Below are 18,626 nucleotides of genomic sequence, written 5' to 3'. Positions count from 1 at the left end.
ATTACCTGTGCTTATTTTATTTACTCTTGACTTTCCACTAGATTGGGGTTCATTTCTGAAATTGTACATATGTATTTTTTTGAGATAGGGTCTCGATCTGTCTCTAAGCTTAAGTGCAGTGGCACAATCATGGCTCACTGCAGCCTTGAACTCCTGGGCTCAGGCCAGGCAATCCTCCTGCCTCAGCCACCCAAGAAGCTAGGACTACAGTCATGCACCACCACAGCCAGCTACATTTGTGTACACATTTTTCCTATTCTTTTCTATCACCTTATTTCTGAGTTTTTAAAATTCCTATTTATATTTTTATGTTTTCTTTCATAACAACATTTTCTTAAATTCTTTCAGCTTGTTTTGAAAGAATAGGTAATAGTACTCATTTGTTTTGGGGGCATGTCTTTCTGACTTGCATTCATGGTCTTTAAGATACTACTTTGCTCCTTTTTTTCTTTTTCCTTTATAAGAACTTTCTCTTGGATTTTACTTCTATCATTTTCTGTTACTAATTTTTAAGTGAAATCAGTTTTTCTGAACTTTGAGATGGAGGCATGGTCATTCTATTGTTTTTGTGTGGTCTTCAAAAAGCAGCTTGTTTTCACAGATTTTCTGGCTGTGTTCTCCTCTCCCACTTTCATCTGAATCTTCTCTTTTATCTCTATTGTCTCTGTACTGCTCAATTTGGACTGCATTCCAGCAATTTCCTCTTAGTTTGGGTTTTATCCTTAAAGGGAGCTATGGCTGCATAGTTTTGATAGTTCATAATGTCTAGATTATGTATCCCCTTCTACTTTACAACATATTACTTGTACCCATTCTAGTTCCACTTGCTTTTCTTAAATCAGTCCACTGTGTTTTCTAGTAAGTAGATTATTTTGGGGTTTTCATATTTTCTGGTCCATCAGACAATCCATTGTTTCTCCATGCTACTCCCTCATGGAGTCTTGTAGTTCTGATTTGGCCCCATTCTCTTGTATTTAGGGCTCATAGAAACATCTCAACATTTAGTTTTTTGAGCCGGGTGTGGTGGTTCACGCCTGTAATCCCAGCACTTTGGGAGGCCGAGGCGGGTGGATCACGAGGTCAGGAGATTGAGACCATCCTAGCTAACACGGTGAACCCCGTCTCTACTAAAAATACAGAAAATTAGCCAGGCGTGGTGGCGGGTGCCTGTAGTCCCAGCTACTCCGGAGGCTGAGGCAGGAGAATGGCATGAACCCGGGAGGCAGAGCTTGCAGTGAGCCGAGATTGCGCCACTGCACTCCAGCCTGGGCGACAGAGCGAGACTCTGTCTCAAAAAAAAAAAATAAATAAATAAATTTAGTTTTTTGCAGATGTTTTGCTTTGCTCTTCAGGCAGGCAGCTTCTAAGAAGGCTCCCAATGATTCCTGACTCCTGCTATTCATGTCACTGCATAATTCTTTCCCCTTGAGTAGAGGATGAACCTACTGACTTGTTTTAAGATCAGAATACAACAGAAGTGGTAAGATGTCACTTCTGAGATTAGGTTACATAAAGACTCAACTTCCATCTTATTCTTTTTCTCTCCCACTTGCTTATTCTGAAGAAAAACAGCTGTCCTACAGTGAGCTGCCCCATGGAGACGCAAAGAACTCAGGGAGGCCCGCCAGCCAACAGCCAGCAAGAAACTAATGCCCTCATTTCTTTCTTTTTTTTTTTGGAGACGGAGTCTCGCTCTGTCGCCCAGGCTGGAGTGCAATGGTGCGATCTCGACTCACTGCAAGCTCCGCCTCCTGGGTTCACACCATTCTCCAGGTTCACACCATTCTCCTGCCTCTGCCTCCCGAGTAGCTGGGACTACAGGTGCCCGCCATCATGCCCGGCTAATTTTTTTTTTTGTATTTTTAGTAGAGACGGGGTTTCACCATGTTAGCCAGGATGGTCTTGGTCCCCTGACCTCATGATCCGCCCGCCTCTACCTTCCAAAGTGCTGGGATTACAGGCGTGAGCCACCGTGCCCGGCCAACGCCCTCATTTCAATGGGCCACAGGGAAATTAATTCTGTCAACAATCACTGAGTGAGTTTGAAAGCAGACTCCTCCCTAGTCAAACTTTGAGATGACTGAAACCCAGGCCAACCCTTGACTGCAGTCTTGATTGCAACAGATTAACAGTGACAGACTCTTATAAGCTAGAACTAAATTGTGCCCAGAATCAGAAGTCACAGAAACTTTAAGATAATAAATGTTTGTTGTTTTAAGTGCTGGGTTTGAGGGTAATTTGTAATGCAGCCATAAATAAGTAGTATGATTTCTTTCAGCTCTGTTTTTATGGGAGTGGGGGATTTAGTGAGATTGAAAACTACTTCATAAGTAATTTTAAAAACAAATATTACTCTTAAAAGTAAATGCTATATTTTTCTTTAATTTTGGAAGCCAATTTTAACAGCTAAGCAAAGAAAGTAATTTCAGCCGGGCGCAGTGGCTCACTCCTGTAATTCCAGCACTTTGGGAGGCTAAGGCGGGTGGATCGCCTGAGGTCAGGAGTTCGAGAACAGCCTGGCCAACATAGTGAAACCCCGTCACTACTAAAAATACAAAAAATTAGCCGGGTGTGGTGGCGGGTGCCTGTAATCCCAGTGACTAGGTTGGCTGAGGCAGGAGAATCACTTGAACCCGGGAGGCAGAGGTTGCAGTGAGCCAAGATCACGCCATTGCACTCCAGCCTAGGCAATAAGAGCAAGACTCCGTCTCCAAAAATAATAATAATAATAATAATTTCTATCAATTTACTTTAAAATGTAAATGTACTCTGCTGTTTAGTTACCAACAAAGCAATTCCTTCTTCCCTTCTCAGATAAATTATTATAGTATCATTAATTCCAACATGTATTACCATATAAAAATCAGATGCTTTATTTTCTAGCAGCTTGAGTTTCCCAAATGAAAAAAAGCAGAAACTAATCACATCACTTTTCATATGAATAAAACTTATACAGAAAACAAAAACAGTGCAAGGTACTCCTCCCCCAAAAGGCAGAAGTCATTCTTTAACTATAAGGCCATTTATTCCCATGAAGTCATTTATCCCAAGTTTTTAAATTCTTGTTTATGGTTATTCTAATTTTCAAGATAAATTCTACCCCCTCATCCCTAACTGTAGTGTAACTTCCATCAGAGATTGTCAGTCTGTATCAGCAATGTCTACAAAGTGTGTGGCACACTGTAAGTGGTTAGTAAATACTTGTTGAATGAATAAGTCTATCAACATCTGCTAAACTATAACCAGCATTTATTTAGCATTTACCAACTACTAGGCAATCTGCTAAGTAAGTACTTTACATGTATTCACTTTCACAATCCTTGTGAGAAACTGTTTTTCATCTTATTTAACAGACAAGGAAACTGAGGCCTAGAAGTTAGACAATTTATCCAATATAAATATTGTAAGCAAATGACATAATCTTAATAAGTTACTAAAAAGTCTAATTTCAAAGCAGCGCTCTTACATTCCTATATTATAACAGCCATTCCTAAAATTTGATAAATGAGCAAGGATTTATTTTTCTATAAAAAAATACTTCTCAGTATGAATTTTCTCTTGCTTTTAAAGCTGCTTTATTTCAATAATATTATTGAATAAATTGTTATTTTAATACAACTGTCAAGTTTTGATTTGGCAAAACTAAAAGATGACAGAAAACTAACGAGAATTACTCTAAAAATCCAAATAATGATCAGAGGCAAGACCTAAAGTTCAAGTGAAAGTCTATTAATCAAATGATGATTCCCAATGGACTCTCTTCTCTTATCATTACAATGACCAAATATTTCCAAATCTCCTGGCTGTTGACAATATTCTACTAAATTACATTTTAATTTAAATTGATAAAGTCCAGGTATGTTTTTTAAATGTTCAATTGATCCACTTAAAACTATAATGTAAAGTAACATTTTCAGTATTTTGACAATATTTGACAGAACAAAGTACAGTTTTTCACAAATGAAATAGTAATTGTAAAGATTTTTAATGCAATTATGATACCAACTGGTGACAAAGGTATTATTTTATAGACATTTTACATACTGCTAGTGGATGTTAAATTGGATCAGTGTTTCTGGATGGCTACTTGGCAATATACATTAAGAATCTTGAAAACATTTATATTCCCTGATTCAGTAATTACCCCTCTAGAAATATAAAAGGAAATAATCAGACACAGATAAAGATTTACAGATTTATAAATACATTTATGAACAAGAAGGTTCACTGCAAAATTTATAATATTAAAGCAAAGGAGTAACTTAAATGTATGACAATCAAAAGAAGTTAAAATTATGACACAAATATGAAGTTATTAAAATTATCTAAAATCTAAAGATATGGAAAAGTTATTGTTTATAATAGGTTAAAAAACCAATAAAGATATGAGTGACGCCAATTTCAAAAATTTATTTTTTAAAAGACTGGGAAGAAATAAACCAAAATATTAATTGTAATTATTTTTGAGTGGTAGGTTCACATGGAATTTACAGTTTCTTCCAGATACTCTTTCAGATGTTTCCAGATTTTCTATAATTAACAAGTATCAGCTTTAGGATGAAAAACAGCCCATTATTTTCCAAAGATTTTAATTCAGATTATTACATAAAATATTATATGATTTTTGAAGTATAATAAATTAATATGTAAATGAACCGTCACCTATTTAAAATTTTTAATTTAAATAAAAATTAGAAACTCTGAAAAGACTGATTTTCTTACTAACCTAATATGCTGTGTAGTAAAACTACATACACTGTATATAACTTCTGAGCAAATACAGATCCATCTAGGCCCTATAGTCTTTTTCTTATTATTACTCTCTCTGTAGTCTTTTTATTACTTCTCTCTCTCTCTGCCTTCTCTACCTATCTATATACACACAAATACCAAAAACAGCACTAAGTACTAACATACATTCAACTTATGAATATTCTTTTTTACACGGAATGTACATATTCCTGGCCTCTATCCAGAGTTATGATGAGGTACTTCAGATACCCTGAAGTTGGAAGTAAAGGGAAAAATAGCAAATTAACACCGTAAGAGGTTACCTCTACTCTGCCATCTATATCCTAGATCTATAAGGCATTTTCTCGTGGGTTGGCGGGGGAACACATATAAACTGGGGTTTTAACCATTCTTTTTTTTCTGGAGAAGTCTCGCTCTTGTCCCCCAGGCTGGAGTGCGATGGCGCGATCTCGGCTCACTGCAACTCTGCCTCCCGGGTTCAAGTGATTCTACTGCCTCGACCCCCCTGAGTAGCTGAGATTACAGGCACCTGCCACCACACCCGGCTAATTTTTGTATTTTTAGTAGAGACGGGGTTTCACCATATTGGCCAGGCTGGTCTAGAACTCCTGACCTCAGATGATCCACCTGCCTCGGCCTCCCAAAGTGCTGGGATTACAGGCGTGAGCCACTGCGCCTGGCCGGTTTTAACCATTCTTATTAGTAAAATTACTAAATAGTCCAGTTTGTTAAAATTTTACTTGTTGAGTATAACATAAACTTTATAAAATATAAAATATATATTTATATAAAAAATATAAACTTTAAAGATAACAGTCCCTGTACTTAGTCCCTATAATCTATGACAATGCTAAGAAAGGCTAATGTATAATAAGCTAAACTAACATAAAATACAAATTAGTTTACCAGCAAGAATAAAATATGTAGCACCTATATTGAAAGATAATTAGGGATAGACTCAAGTTAAGACTTTAGTAGTATAACTTGCATATAAAAAATTTGACTTACACGGAGAAAAATTAAGGTCACCAGTTGAAGTATCTCAATATTAATGTACTGCTTGTGCATTATTAAGAAGCAAGGCCCAAAGATTTGCAAGCTATAGATAATAGCACAGCTCTGTATATTTAATGTGATTGTATCTTCTATATATTATATACAATACACTATCATCTCAATGGCAATTCAGTCATTATGAATACATTAATTAGAGCATTAATACTTATTACACTACAATTAAATTCTCAAATAGACTAATAGTACTATTATAAGTATCCCAATCTGGAATTCTTTTCTACCACTATTTAAAAGAACATCTCTATACAATATATACTATACTATGAACTTTTAGAATATATTTTTAAACTTTTTTCTTTAAATGATTGCAGTTTTCAGCATACTACCTCTTCTTATATATTATCATCCTAATTTCCATTTTTAAAGTTTCCTTTTTTATATATTTTATTTAAAAAATAGAGACGGAGGCTGGGCACAATGGCTCACGTCTGTAATCCCAGCACTTTGGGAGGCCAAGGCAGGTGGATCACTTGAGGCCAGGAATTTGAGACAAGCCTGGCCAAGATGGCAAAACCCCATCTCTACTTAAAAGAAAAAGCAAACAAAAAAACACATAAATTAGCTGGGCGTGGTGGTGCATGCCTGTAATCCCAGCTACTTGGAAGGCTGAGGCACAAGAATTGCTTGAACCTGGGAGGCAGAGGTTGCAGTGAGCCGAGATCATGCCGCTGTACTCTAGCCTGGACGACCCCGCAAGACTGTCTCAAAAAAAAAAGAGCCGGAATCTCACTATGTTGCCCAGGCTGGTCTCGAACTCCTGAACTCAAACGATCCGCCCGCCTTAGACTCCCAAAGTGCTGGGATTATAGGCATGATCCACCATGCCCAGCCTCCATTTTTAAAGTTTCTATAGAAGCATGTGAATTTTTTAAAAAATCCTTTGATTTCATGTCTCAGGAATCTGTTTAACTCAGCAGCTCCTCAGTAGCAAACAATCATACTCCCACAGTACAAGATTTTAAATTAAATCTCTTGAGGGCTTTTTTAAAATAGTGATTTATATAAATACCTATCCTGATCCCTTGAAATAATATTTCTCAAACTGTCTTTCTTTAAATCCTTCATGTGAGCTATTTGAGTTCAGCCAGAAATTTGGACAGTTTATCTTCCCACAAGTAATACAAGTTTAAAATGTGGTAGGAACAAAAGGAGAACAAGAACAAATATACTGGATTAAAATCAAGTGAACTTATTTCAACAAGTCACTCTCTGTAGAGCAGCTCCTAAACTTTAGCAAGGTTCAGAATCACCTGGAGGACCTGTTAAAAACAGACTGCTTGGCCCTAACCCCAGAGTTTCTGACTCAGTAGGTCTGAATATTTGCATTTCTAACAAGCTCCCAGATGATGCTGATCCGGCTGGTCTGGGGAACCTCAGTTAGAGAATCACTGCGGTAGAGTCTCATGAAGTATACTGTCTGAAATAAAAATTGTAACATGTCAAAAGTTCTCTAATTAGAAACACATATCTAAATATATGTAAGCAAATACTCTCTTGCCTAACATTGTATTAATTAGTTACTGGAAGTAAATTATTTCAGAGAAAAATGGTACCACCGGATTTTCACCAATTATTACAACAACGTAGGTTAAAACATTCTTCAAAAGGTTAAGTTTACCTGCTAGAAATTACTAAGATAAGCAACAGCAATAAAGTACTTAAAGCAGAAAAGTGAAAAGTATGAGTCCTGAATAACTTATAAAATGAATGAAAAGATTAGTTCCTTAATATATTTAAACTAAATTCTATTTGCATCCATCTGGCAGTAAAATTAACACAGTATGCCTTTATTTTAGACATACCTAAAGTGGAATCATGACTTCACCAAACTACTTAGCTCATATGACATTGGCTGAGCTAATGAGTTAATGTTTCTCCTGCCTTAAAACAGACAGTTCCAATATAGCAAAGTTTTAAAATGCTTTGTAATGTCATTCTCCCTTCCATGAAACTACTAACGCATCAAATTGTAAGAATAGTAATGAATAAATTTTCAAAAAAGAATCCAGGAACTTCTGAGAGAGAAAAAATTTGAAAACTTGAAATTCTTTTCTCACCTGGATTCAGATGGAGTCCTGTTGGATGTAATAAGGATGCCCTAACCAAAACCCAAGGGCATAAAAGAGCAATCCTCTTAGATAAAATCACTATTGCACATAGAAATAGATGTTCTGGAAGACTCAGTCAGGCATAGAGGGCAATGATCCAAAAATAGTTCTAGGTTTTCTCTGAGATGGCAAACACTGCAACCTTTCTGGAGCTAGACATTCTGGTTGTCAGCTTACATCCTAAAGTACTAGCATGAAAATATAGTTCAACCAAACACTAAAAGAAAGCATCATTTTCCCTCAAACCTGCAAGAATCATAGCTCATAGGATGAATGCACAATCACTCCAGGCCAGGGTTTCTCATCCTCAGCACTATTAACATTTCAGGCTGGATAATTCTTCCTTGTGGGGGGACCATCCCGAGCATTATACGTTATTCAGCAGTATCCCTTGCCACTATTCACTAAATGCCAGCAGCACTCCCCAGTTATGACAATCAAAAATATCCCCAGACATTGCCCGATGTTCTCTGTGAAGGAAAACTACCCCTTATTGAGAACTACTGCCATAGCTCAAAATCAAGAACAGCAGTAAATTGAAAATGTTTACAAATAATCTAAGTTTTGGATGGAACAATTATCTGGCCACAATGCCTCATAAAACTCAAGTATTCAACAAATGTTAGCCACTATTATCATTTTGTATGTGTACATGGCTGCCTAGTATGTTGGCAGTAACAGGAGTCTGAACCCGCTTCCTGTAATAGTTAACAAAAACGTTTAGAAACTTGGGAGGGAGGAATTGTCTCTTACAGTCCCACCAGTGCTGCATATTGGGACGCTCATGGGAAGCCATAATTTATATACCAAATGGTAAAAAAGTATGCCACAATTCATATTAAACATGTACACACATGCATACATACACACAAAGGGAAAAAGATGCTAAAAATTGACCTACCAACCTCAAAGATTTCTAATACTCAAGTGAGACGCATACAAATGATCTTTGACAGGTATGATAAACAAGTAAGTTTCCAGGGAAAAGTGATTTTTAAAAATCAGCCAGTTCAGCCCCAGCTTATACTCTTTAAGTTTACACGAAATGATTCAAGGAACATGTAAGGGTCCTTTATTCTTGTAACAGACCTTCACACTAAAAATTAGGTTAACTAAAAACCTGAATATAAGTAATTTAGTAATGTCTTTAAATTAACATTATTATATTAGAACCTAGAAATACAACTAGTATTTGGTATAATCTTATAAACACAAACCTATTTTTAAATAAATTCAGATTCAATAATCAATAATCTGCCTTCAAAAGGTTTCCCTCACTCAGGCAACACAGTGTCTTTCAAGGAAGTTAAAAGTTTTATAAACTAGTTACAAGATAATTGAACGCAGGAAGCTACTATATATGAAAAAAAAGTTTCCACTCAAAGCAAGGATCTTAATTTCCAGTCACAGGGGAAGATAAATAACTTACTGCTATTTCCCTAATGCTCCGGTTACCCATTCCCCACACCAACTGTTGTAAGAAGGTACATCTGTCCCCAACTAAGTCTATTTCTTGCAAAAGTTGGTGAAGAATCTGTACTAATTTTTCTTTCAATGTTTGGCAGAATTCCCTAGTTAAACCATCTAGGCCTTTGCTTTACCTTGTAGGTGGCTTCTTAAAAAAAAATAATTCAATCTCTTTGTTACAGGTCTATTTACATTGTCTTTTTTTTTAAAGTCAATTTTGGTAGTTTGTATCTTTCTAGAAAGTTGTCCATCTCATCTAAGTTATTTAATTTATTGGCATACAGCTGCTACTATTCCTTTACACTACTTTTTATTTCTGTAAGATTGGTAGCAGTGTCTCCTCTTTCATTTCTAATTCTAGTAATCTGTGTTTTGTTTTTTCTTAGACAATCTAGCTAAATATTTTGGCAAAATTGTTGATATTTTCAAAGAACCAGCTTTTGATTTAACTAATTTTGATTTAACTAGTTTTTCTTTTATTTCATTAATTTCTTCTTGAACCTTTATTATTTCCTTTCTCTGCTTGCTTTAGTTTAGTATGCTCTTCTTTTTTCAGGGTCTTAAGGTAGACAGCTGTATCAATTTGAGATTTTTCTTCTTTTTTAATAGACATTTACAACTATAGATTTTCCTCTAAGCACCACCTTAACTGCACCCATAAGTTTAGTATACTATTTCTTCATTTTCATTAATCTCATAGTATTTTCCAACTTTACTTCTGATTTCTTCTTTCACCCACTAGTTACTTTAGGAATATGTTCCATTTCTACATATTTTTAAGTTTCCCAAATTTCTTTCTGTTGGTTGCTAATTTCATTCTATTGTGGTCTGAAAACATGCTTTGTATTATTTCTTTTTAAATGTAATAAGGTTTCTTTTACAGCGTTGCATATGGTGTTTCCTAGAGAATATTCCATTTGCACTACAGAAAAATCCATATTCTGCTACTGTTGGATAGTGTTTTATAAATGTCTGTTTGGTCTGGTTGACTTACAATGCTGTTCAAGTCTTATATTTCCTTGTTGATCATCTGCCTTACTGAAAGAGGGGTATTAAAGTCTGCAATCATTATTTTTAAATTGTCTCTTTCTCCCTTTATCAGTTTTTGCTTCATGCTATTTTGGAGCTTTGTTGTTAGATGCAGATATTTACAATTTACAATTATTATGTCTCCTTAATGAACTGCAATTTTTTTTACCAATATAAAATGTCCCTCTTTAGCTTCAGTAACTTTTTTTGTTTTAAAGTCTATTTTGCCTGATATTAATATAGCCACTCCCAGCTTTCTTATGGTTATGATTTGCATAATAAATCTTTTGTCATCCTTTTATTTTCAATCCATATATTTGAATCTGAAGTGTGTCTCCTGTAGAGAGCATAGAGTTGAGTTCTGTATTTTTTATCCAGTCTGACAATCTCCAGTCTCTGCCTTTTTTAAATTTTTGTAAACAGGGTCTTGCTATGTTACCCAATCTGGCTCTAACTACTGGGCTCAAGCAATCCTCCCACCTCAGCCTCCTGAGTAGCTAGGACTACAGATGTACTTTACCACACCTGGATTCTAACTTCTGAATTGACTGTTTGATCCATGTACATTAATTGTCATTATTGATATAACTAGATTTTGACCTGCTAATTTACTTTTTGTTCTGTGTGTATCTCATGTTTTTGTTCCTCCATTCCTCCTTTTTTATTGCTTTTTTTTTGCATTACATCAATATTTCCTAATGTAGCATTTTGTCATTGATTTTCCACCATGTTTGCTCTAGGGCTTCCCATATACATCTTACCAGATTCAGCTTCAGATTTATGCTAACTTAATCACACTGAGATGTGAAGATGTTACTCCTATATAGCTCTATTTCCTTTTCCTCCTTTTTGTGATATCACTGTTACATACATCTATAAATGTTATAAGCTGAACAATACTTGTTATAGTTATTACTTTACATAATTTTACAACTTTTTTAAAAGCTGAGAGAATAAAAAGAGCAAAGGGAGTGTGCTCTTTTTTACTGTTTCTGGTTCTCCTTGCTCCCGTGGCTTCAAATTACCATCAAGAGTCATTTCCTCAGTTAAGTAGTTTTGTGCCAACAAATTTCCCTCACACTGTAACTGGCAAATATATTGCATTTTAATGTATATGGGCCCAAAGACATTTTTATATATATATATATATATAGTTTTACACATTTGCTCTTTAAGACAGGGTCTGGCTCTGTTGCCCAGGCTAGTGTACAGTGGTACAATCATAGCTCACTGCAGCCTCAAACTCCTGAGCTCAAGCAATCCTCCCACCTCAGCCTACCAAGTAGCTAGGACTACAGGCATGCAACACTGTGGCTAACTAGTTTTAATTTTTTTTTTTTTTTTTTTTTTTTTTGTAGAAACAGAGTCTTAGTATGTCGCCCAGGCTGCTCTCAAACTCCTGGCCTCTGGTGATCTACCTGCCTCAACTTCCCAAGGTACTGGGATTACAGGTTTCAGCCACCACACCCAGCCCACAATTGCATTTTTTTTTTTTTTTTTTTTTTTTTTTTTTTTGAGATGGACTTTTGCCCAGGTGGAGTGCAGTGGCACGATCTCAGCTCACTGCAACCTCCATCTCCAGGGCTCAAGCGATTCTCCTGCCTCAGCCTCCTGAGTAGTTGGGATCCCAGGCGTGAGCCACCACGCTTGGCTAATTTTTGTATTTTTAGTAGAGATGGGGTTTCACCACTGCGCCCAGCCTGCTTTTTAAAACAATTAAGAAATGGAAAAGAAATATGCATTTATACTATCGTTTATAATTATATAATTACCTTCGCTGGTGGTGCTTTTTGTCAATTTTGTGCATGTGGATTTAAATTACTATGTGGGATCACTGGCTTTCAGTCCAAGTAACTTCCTTTAGTACTTCTTACTGGCAGTGACAGGAGGCAGTCAAATGCCAGGCAGATAGGGACGGGTCCCTGGTGAAACCCCACCCCCAAGCCAAAGAAAGTTTAAAGCCTGAAAGCCAAGCTACAAGTCAAATCCATGGACTGGATTGAGAACCTGTCTTCCCATTTGGTGCACTTTTCTCTGATTGATCTCTACCTTTCAACTATTTTACATACACCTACTCTTTCCTAATTGGTTTACTACCCTGCTGTGCCCACCTCTGAGTGGTGCCTCTGCTTTAGCCTTTCTCTGCATACTAAGAAACCAATCAGCACACACTCCCCTATTCTGAGGCCATAAAAGCCCTGGACTCAGCCACACTGAGAGAGGGACCACTTCCGCGTCCTCTCTTCGCTGAGAGCTGTTCCATCATTCAATAAAATTATTCTCCACCCTCCTCACTCTCCAATTGTCAGTGTATCCCCATTCTTCTCAGATGTGGGGACAAGAGCTTGGGAACCACTGAATGTGGGTACAAGCTATAGCACAGGTGAGCTGGGACACCCCTGGTCTAGCTGCAGGCTGTGCTGGTGCACAAGCCAGACTTAGCCCAGGTGGGACAAGTAGACAGGGCGCCCCCCCTGCTGTGACCCTGGCAAAGGGGCCAAAAACAATCCTGTGTCATTATAAGGCATGACTGCTAGCAACAAATTCTCTGAGTTTTGTTTATCTGTCTGGGAATACTTTTGTTTTGCCTCTTTTTTTTTTTTTTGAGACAGTCTCGCTCTGTCGCCCAGGCTGGAGTGCAGTGGCGCGATCTCGGCTCACTGCAAGCTCCACCTCCCGTGTTCACGCCATTCTCCTGCCTCAGCCTCCTGGGTAGCTAGGACTACAGGCGCCCGCCACCATGCCTGGCTAATTTTTTGTGTTTTTAATAGAGACGGGGTTTCACCATGTTTGCCAGGATGGTCTCGATCTCCTGACCTCGTGTTCCACCCGCCTCAGCCTCCCAAAGTGCTGGGATTACAGGTGTGAGCCACCGCGCCCGGCCTTGCCTTTATTTTTTAAAGATAGATTTCCTGAATACAGAATTCTTGGTTGACAGGTTTGTTTGTTTGTTTTTCCCTTTTAAGCCCTTGATCTTATCCCACTGCATTCTGGCCTCCATTTTTTCTGATAAGAAGGCAGTTATTAATTTTATCAGGGTTCACTTGTAAGTGATGACATGTTTTCATCTGCTGCTCTCAAGATTTCCTCCTTATGCTTAACCTATGTCATGATGTGTCTGTGAATCTCTCTGCATTTATTCACTTGGAGTTCACTGAGGGTCCAAGACACACAGGTTAATGTTTTTCAATAAACTTGTGAATAAATTTGGCAATGAAAGAAAAATGTTCAGTCCTTCTTTCATTTTGTTCTTTTCTGTTCTCTCTTGGTCCTCCCATTATGTGTATGTTGGTACATTTCATGGCGTCCCACATTTCTATGAGGTTCTGTTGATTATTCTCCATGCTTTTTTTCTCTTCACACTGCATAATCTCTGTTGATCTATCTTTAAATTAACTAATTCTGTCTTCTGCCAGTACAAATCTGTGACTCAGTCCCTCTAGTAAACTTTTCATTTCAGCCTTAATATTTTTCAATTATAGAATCCCACTTAGTTCTTTTTAATAATTCTGTATCTTTATTAACATTCTCTATTTGATAAAACATTGTCACCATACATTGCTTTACTTATTTAATAGTGATTTTATTTATTTCTCTGAACACATTTACAATGACTATTTGAAGTTAATTCCAAAATCTGGTCACTTTCACAGGCAGTTTCTGTTGCCTGCTTTTTTTCTGGTGTATAGCTCATTCTTTCATGTTCTTTACATATCTCACAATTTTTTGTTGGAAACTGACCATTTTATATATTATAGCCACTCTGGACATTGATTGCCCCACTCTGGGGTATGTTATTGTTATTTCTTTAGTCACTGGCTGGATTGTTTTAATGAAGCGTATTTCTCCCCATCTCCCCTCTGTGTGAAGCCCCTCATGTTCCTCCTCAGGAGGCACAGCCTTGGATAGTCCCAAAATCACCATGAAATGACAGTGGTTTTGGCAGGGCACTCTTTCTTTCTTTGACCACATCCAGTTGTTAGGCATCACCAATTGCTGGCTGATTACTCCATTGTTTTCAACAATGTGCTGAAGCATAAATTGCTTCACAGGTCAATCAAAACAAATCTGGGTTCCTTTAATGGAATAGTTTCAGGGGCCAATGTTTGAGATTTGTTCTGACCCCAAAAAGACTCCTCCCAGCTCTTTGTTTCCCTGGTTCTCTCCAGCAAACTAGCCCTTCTGAAGTTTATTTATCTCCACTGCACCTACCAATCTCCTCCTAACTGCCTCTCACCACACCCTCCTGTTTTTGAATACTCTTAGGCCTGAACTTCTCCCCAGCAAATGAAGTTAGTTGCTTTAGAAAGAGATTTAGAACTCTGTCTTACAGCATACTTCTCCCCCTAGGCAAGTCTCTATCTCTGGAGCTGGGGGACAATGGTGCACTTCTCTTTGAATGACAACCCAGCTAGAGGACAAAAACACTTGGTGGAGCTGGGGCAATAGCCTCGGGTCTCAACTTGCCTCTCCCAATGTGGAACTGCTGGATTACAAGCTGGGGCATGGGTGACTGTGCCTTCAGTATTCTCAGTGGTACTGTAAACAGGTACAGCCTCTGTACCATGAGTAAGAAATAGTGAGTTCCTGCCTCTCAGCCCCACTCATCCAGAACTTGACCTCACCAACAGGCCACTAAAAAAAAAAAAAAATCTCGATATCCTGTTCCTTTGAGAAAGATACCCTCCAACTAGGAAATAAAGGAACAGGTAATCTTGTGTTCTTGGCTGCACCAGTCTGGAGTGAAGTTTCCATCTCAACAAGCTGGGAAAGAGGAAAAGGAAGTGGGTCTTGGTTCAATACCACAGAAATTCAATGTTCTTACCAAGTTTTAGTAGATTTTCTTGAATAAATGTCTTTTCATTTGCTATATGCTCGTAGGACCATTTCTCGAGACCAAATGAATGCTTTTTCCAGTTTCACCGGAAAGTGGGTCTACAGAAAGACTCATGCTGTCCTGTTGAAAGTGCACTGTCCCAACTAAATGTATAGCTCAAATGTCTCTTAATGATTTCTTATTGCATCTCCTTCACTGCATTCCTCTTCCACAATCAGAGATAACTACCAGCAACAGCGTGAAGTAGATTTTTTCCTCATACCTTCAACAAGGAAGATGTACAAACTATAGTTCCACAGATACATCCCGTACCACACACCATCGTTCTCCCCAGAACCCAGAGTTTTGTTTTGTTTTAAGAAACAGAGTCTTGCTATATTGCCCAAGCTAACCTCCAACTCCTAGGCTCAAGTGATCCTCCTGCCTCCGCCTCCCAAGGAGCTGGGACGACAGGCCCCTGCCACTCCACCCAGCTGAAGTTTGCTGCTATTTGTGGTGACCTGCCATTCCTGCCCAGTCTTTAGAGATTTATTTCCTCACTTACAGGATTATTCAAAGCATTGAAAATATTTTTTATTTCCAAGTAACCATGTAAGTAACTAAAAGCATGAATATTGAAAGAAAAAAAATTTAAAAAAACCACCATTATAAAAATTAAAAATCTTCCTTTTTTTATGAGAAAATGAAAGCACAAACCATAGACTGAGAGAAAATATTTGCAAATCACTTATTGGGTAATATTCAGAATATATAAAGAACTCCAAAATTGAATACAAGGAAAACAACTCAATTTCAAAGGTGCACAAAAGACAAAGAATATATAAAAAATGCAAATAAGAATATAACAGTATTCAATACGATTAGTCATTAAAGAAAAGCAAATTCCAGCCACAGTAAGATATCACTACACACCTATGAGGATGGCAAAAAACAGACTGGCCACGTTGAGTGACAACATGGATCAACTAGAACTTTCAAACACTGCTGGTGAGAATGTAAAATGTCTTTTGTTGTTGTTGTTTTTGTTTGTTTGTTTTGTTTTGAGACAGAGTTTTGCTCTTGTTGCCCAGGCTGGAGTGCAATGGCGCGATCTTGGCTCACCGCAACCTCTGCCTCCCAGGTTCAAGTGATTCTCCTGCCTCAGCCTCCCAAGTAGCTAGGATTACAAGCTACTTCTTTTAAAGTTAAATATATGCCGGCTGGGCGCGGTGGCTCACGCCTGTAATCCTAGCACTCTGGGAGGGCGAGGTGGGTGGATCACAAGGTCAGGAGATCAAGACCATCCTGGCTAACACGGTGAAACTCTGTCTCTACTAGAAAATACAAAAAATTAGCCAGGTATGGTGGTGGGTGCCTGTAGTCCCAGCTACTCAGGAGGCTGAGGCAGGAGAATGGCATGAACCCGGGAGGCGGAGCTTGCAGTGAGCCAAGACTGCACCACTGCACTCCAGCCTGGGTAACAGAGCGAGATTCTGTCTCAAAATAAATAAATAAATAAATAAATAAATAAATAAATAAATAAATAAAATAAAAAATCTACTCTCCATCATTTTCAAAAATATAATCCACTGGGCCAGGTGGGGTGGCTCATGCCTGTAATCCCAACACTTTTGGGAGGCCAAGGCAGGCAGATCACTTGAGGTCAGGAGTTCAAGACCAGCCCGGCCAACATAATGAAATCCATCTCTACTAAAAAATAGAAAAATTAGTCGGGTGTGGTGGTGGCGGCACCTGTAATCCCAGCTACTCAGGAGGCTGAGGCAGGAGAATGGCTTGAACCTGGGAAGCAGAGGTTGCAGTGAGCCGAGATTGCACCACTGCACTCCAGCCTTGGTGACAGAGCAAGACTCTGTCTCAAAAAAAAAAAAAAAAAGTTAAATATATACCTAACATATCCAACATATAACATAAAACAATATGTTCATTGTGGTCTTATTTGTAACAGCCAAAAATTGGAAATAACTCAAATGCCTATCAAGAAGTGGATACCTAAACAAATTATATCAATACAACAGAATACTACTCAGCAATAAAATAAAAATGAACTTTGCTATATGAAACAACATGGATCAGTTTCAAAATAATTTTGTTGACTAAAAGAGTACAAATCGTACGATTTCATTTATATAAAATCCTAGAAAATGCAAACTAATTTGTTATGAAAATAAACTAACGAATTAGTGGCTGCCTGGGGATAGCCAGAGGTTAAAAAGGGGCAAGAAAAGACTTTTGAGGGTGATGAATATGTTCACATTCATAGCTTGACTGTGTTAATAGTTTCAAAGGATATACATGTCAAAACGTACCAAATTGTATACTTTATACAATTCAAAAAGCTAAATTGTACAGAGAACATTTTCAGTTTACTGTACATCAATTATATATCTCAATAATGCTTACTGAAGAGAGAATAAAAAAACAAATCACAGTTTATGTGCAAATATCTGCGAATCACATATTTGATAAAGGACTTCTACCCAGAATATTTTGAAGAACTCACAAAATTCAATTAAAAAAAAAAAAACCCAGGCCAGGTTCAGTAGTTCACACCTCTAATTCCAACACTTTAGGAGGCTAAGGCAGGAGGATCACTTGAGCCCAGGAATTCAAGACCAGCCTGAGCAACAAGAGACACCATCTCTACAAATAATAGTTTACTTTTTAATTAGCCAGGATTGGTGGCGTGTGCCTGCAGTCCCAGCTACTTGAGAGGCTATCATGGGAGAATCACTTGAGCACAGGAGTCGAGGCTGCAATGAGCCAAGATCATGCCACTGCACTCCAGCCTGTGTGACAGAGAGAGACCTTGTCTCAAAAAAAAAGAAAAAGAAAAAAACCCAATAAAGAAATGGGCATGAGATCAAATACTTAGTTACTTCACCAAAGAATATACACAGTGGAAAAAAACATATATTAAAAATGTTCACATTCATTAGTCATTTAGGGAAATGCAAATTAAAAGAACAATGAGATATTATTACACATCTTTTAGAATAGCTAAAATTAAAAAATTAACAATATCAAATGCTAGCAAGGTTGAGGGACAACTGGAACTCACATATTGCTAATGGGAACACAAAATAGTTCAGCCATTCTCAAAAACAGTTTAGCAGTTTCTTATGAGATCAAATAAATATTTAAGGTATAACCCAGCAATTTTACTCCTTGGTATTTACCCGAATTAAGTGAAAATTTCTGAAAAACTTATATGCGAGTGTTTATAGTGTTTTTAATCACCAATGACTGGAAGCAACCCAAATTATTCACCAGCTAAAAAAGAATAAAGAATCTTCAGTATATCCACACAACAGAACACTACTTAACAACACAAAAGAATGAATTCTGATAGAGGCACT

General features: G+C 37.5%; 1 protein-coding gene across 2 annotated transcripts in view; it reads right to left on the bottom strand.

Moving 5' to 3' along the window:
• Positions 1-18,626, bottom strand: part of ARID2 (AT-rich interaction domain 2) — a 183,411-nt gene that overhangs the window by 130,116 nt on the left and 34,669 nt on the right. The gene's annotated exons all lie outside the window — the stretch shown is intronic.

This window comes from Nomascus leucogenys, chromosome 11 (genome assembly GCF_006542625.1).
Source record: "Nomascus leucogenys isolate Asia chromosome 11, Asia_NLE_v1, whole genome shotgun sequence".
Taxonomy (NCBI): domain Eukaryota; kingdom Metazoa; phylum Chordata; class Mammalia; order Primates; family Hylobatidae; genus Nomascus; species Nomascus leucogenys.
This window is presented reverse-complemented; position numbering and strand designations above follow the sequence as displayed.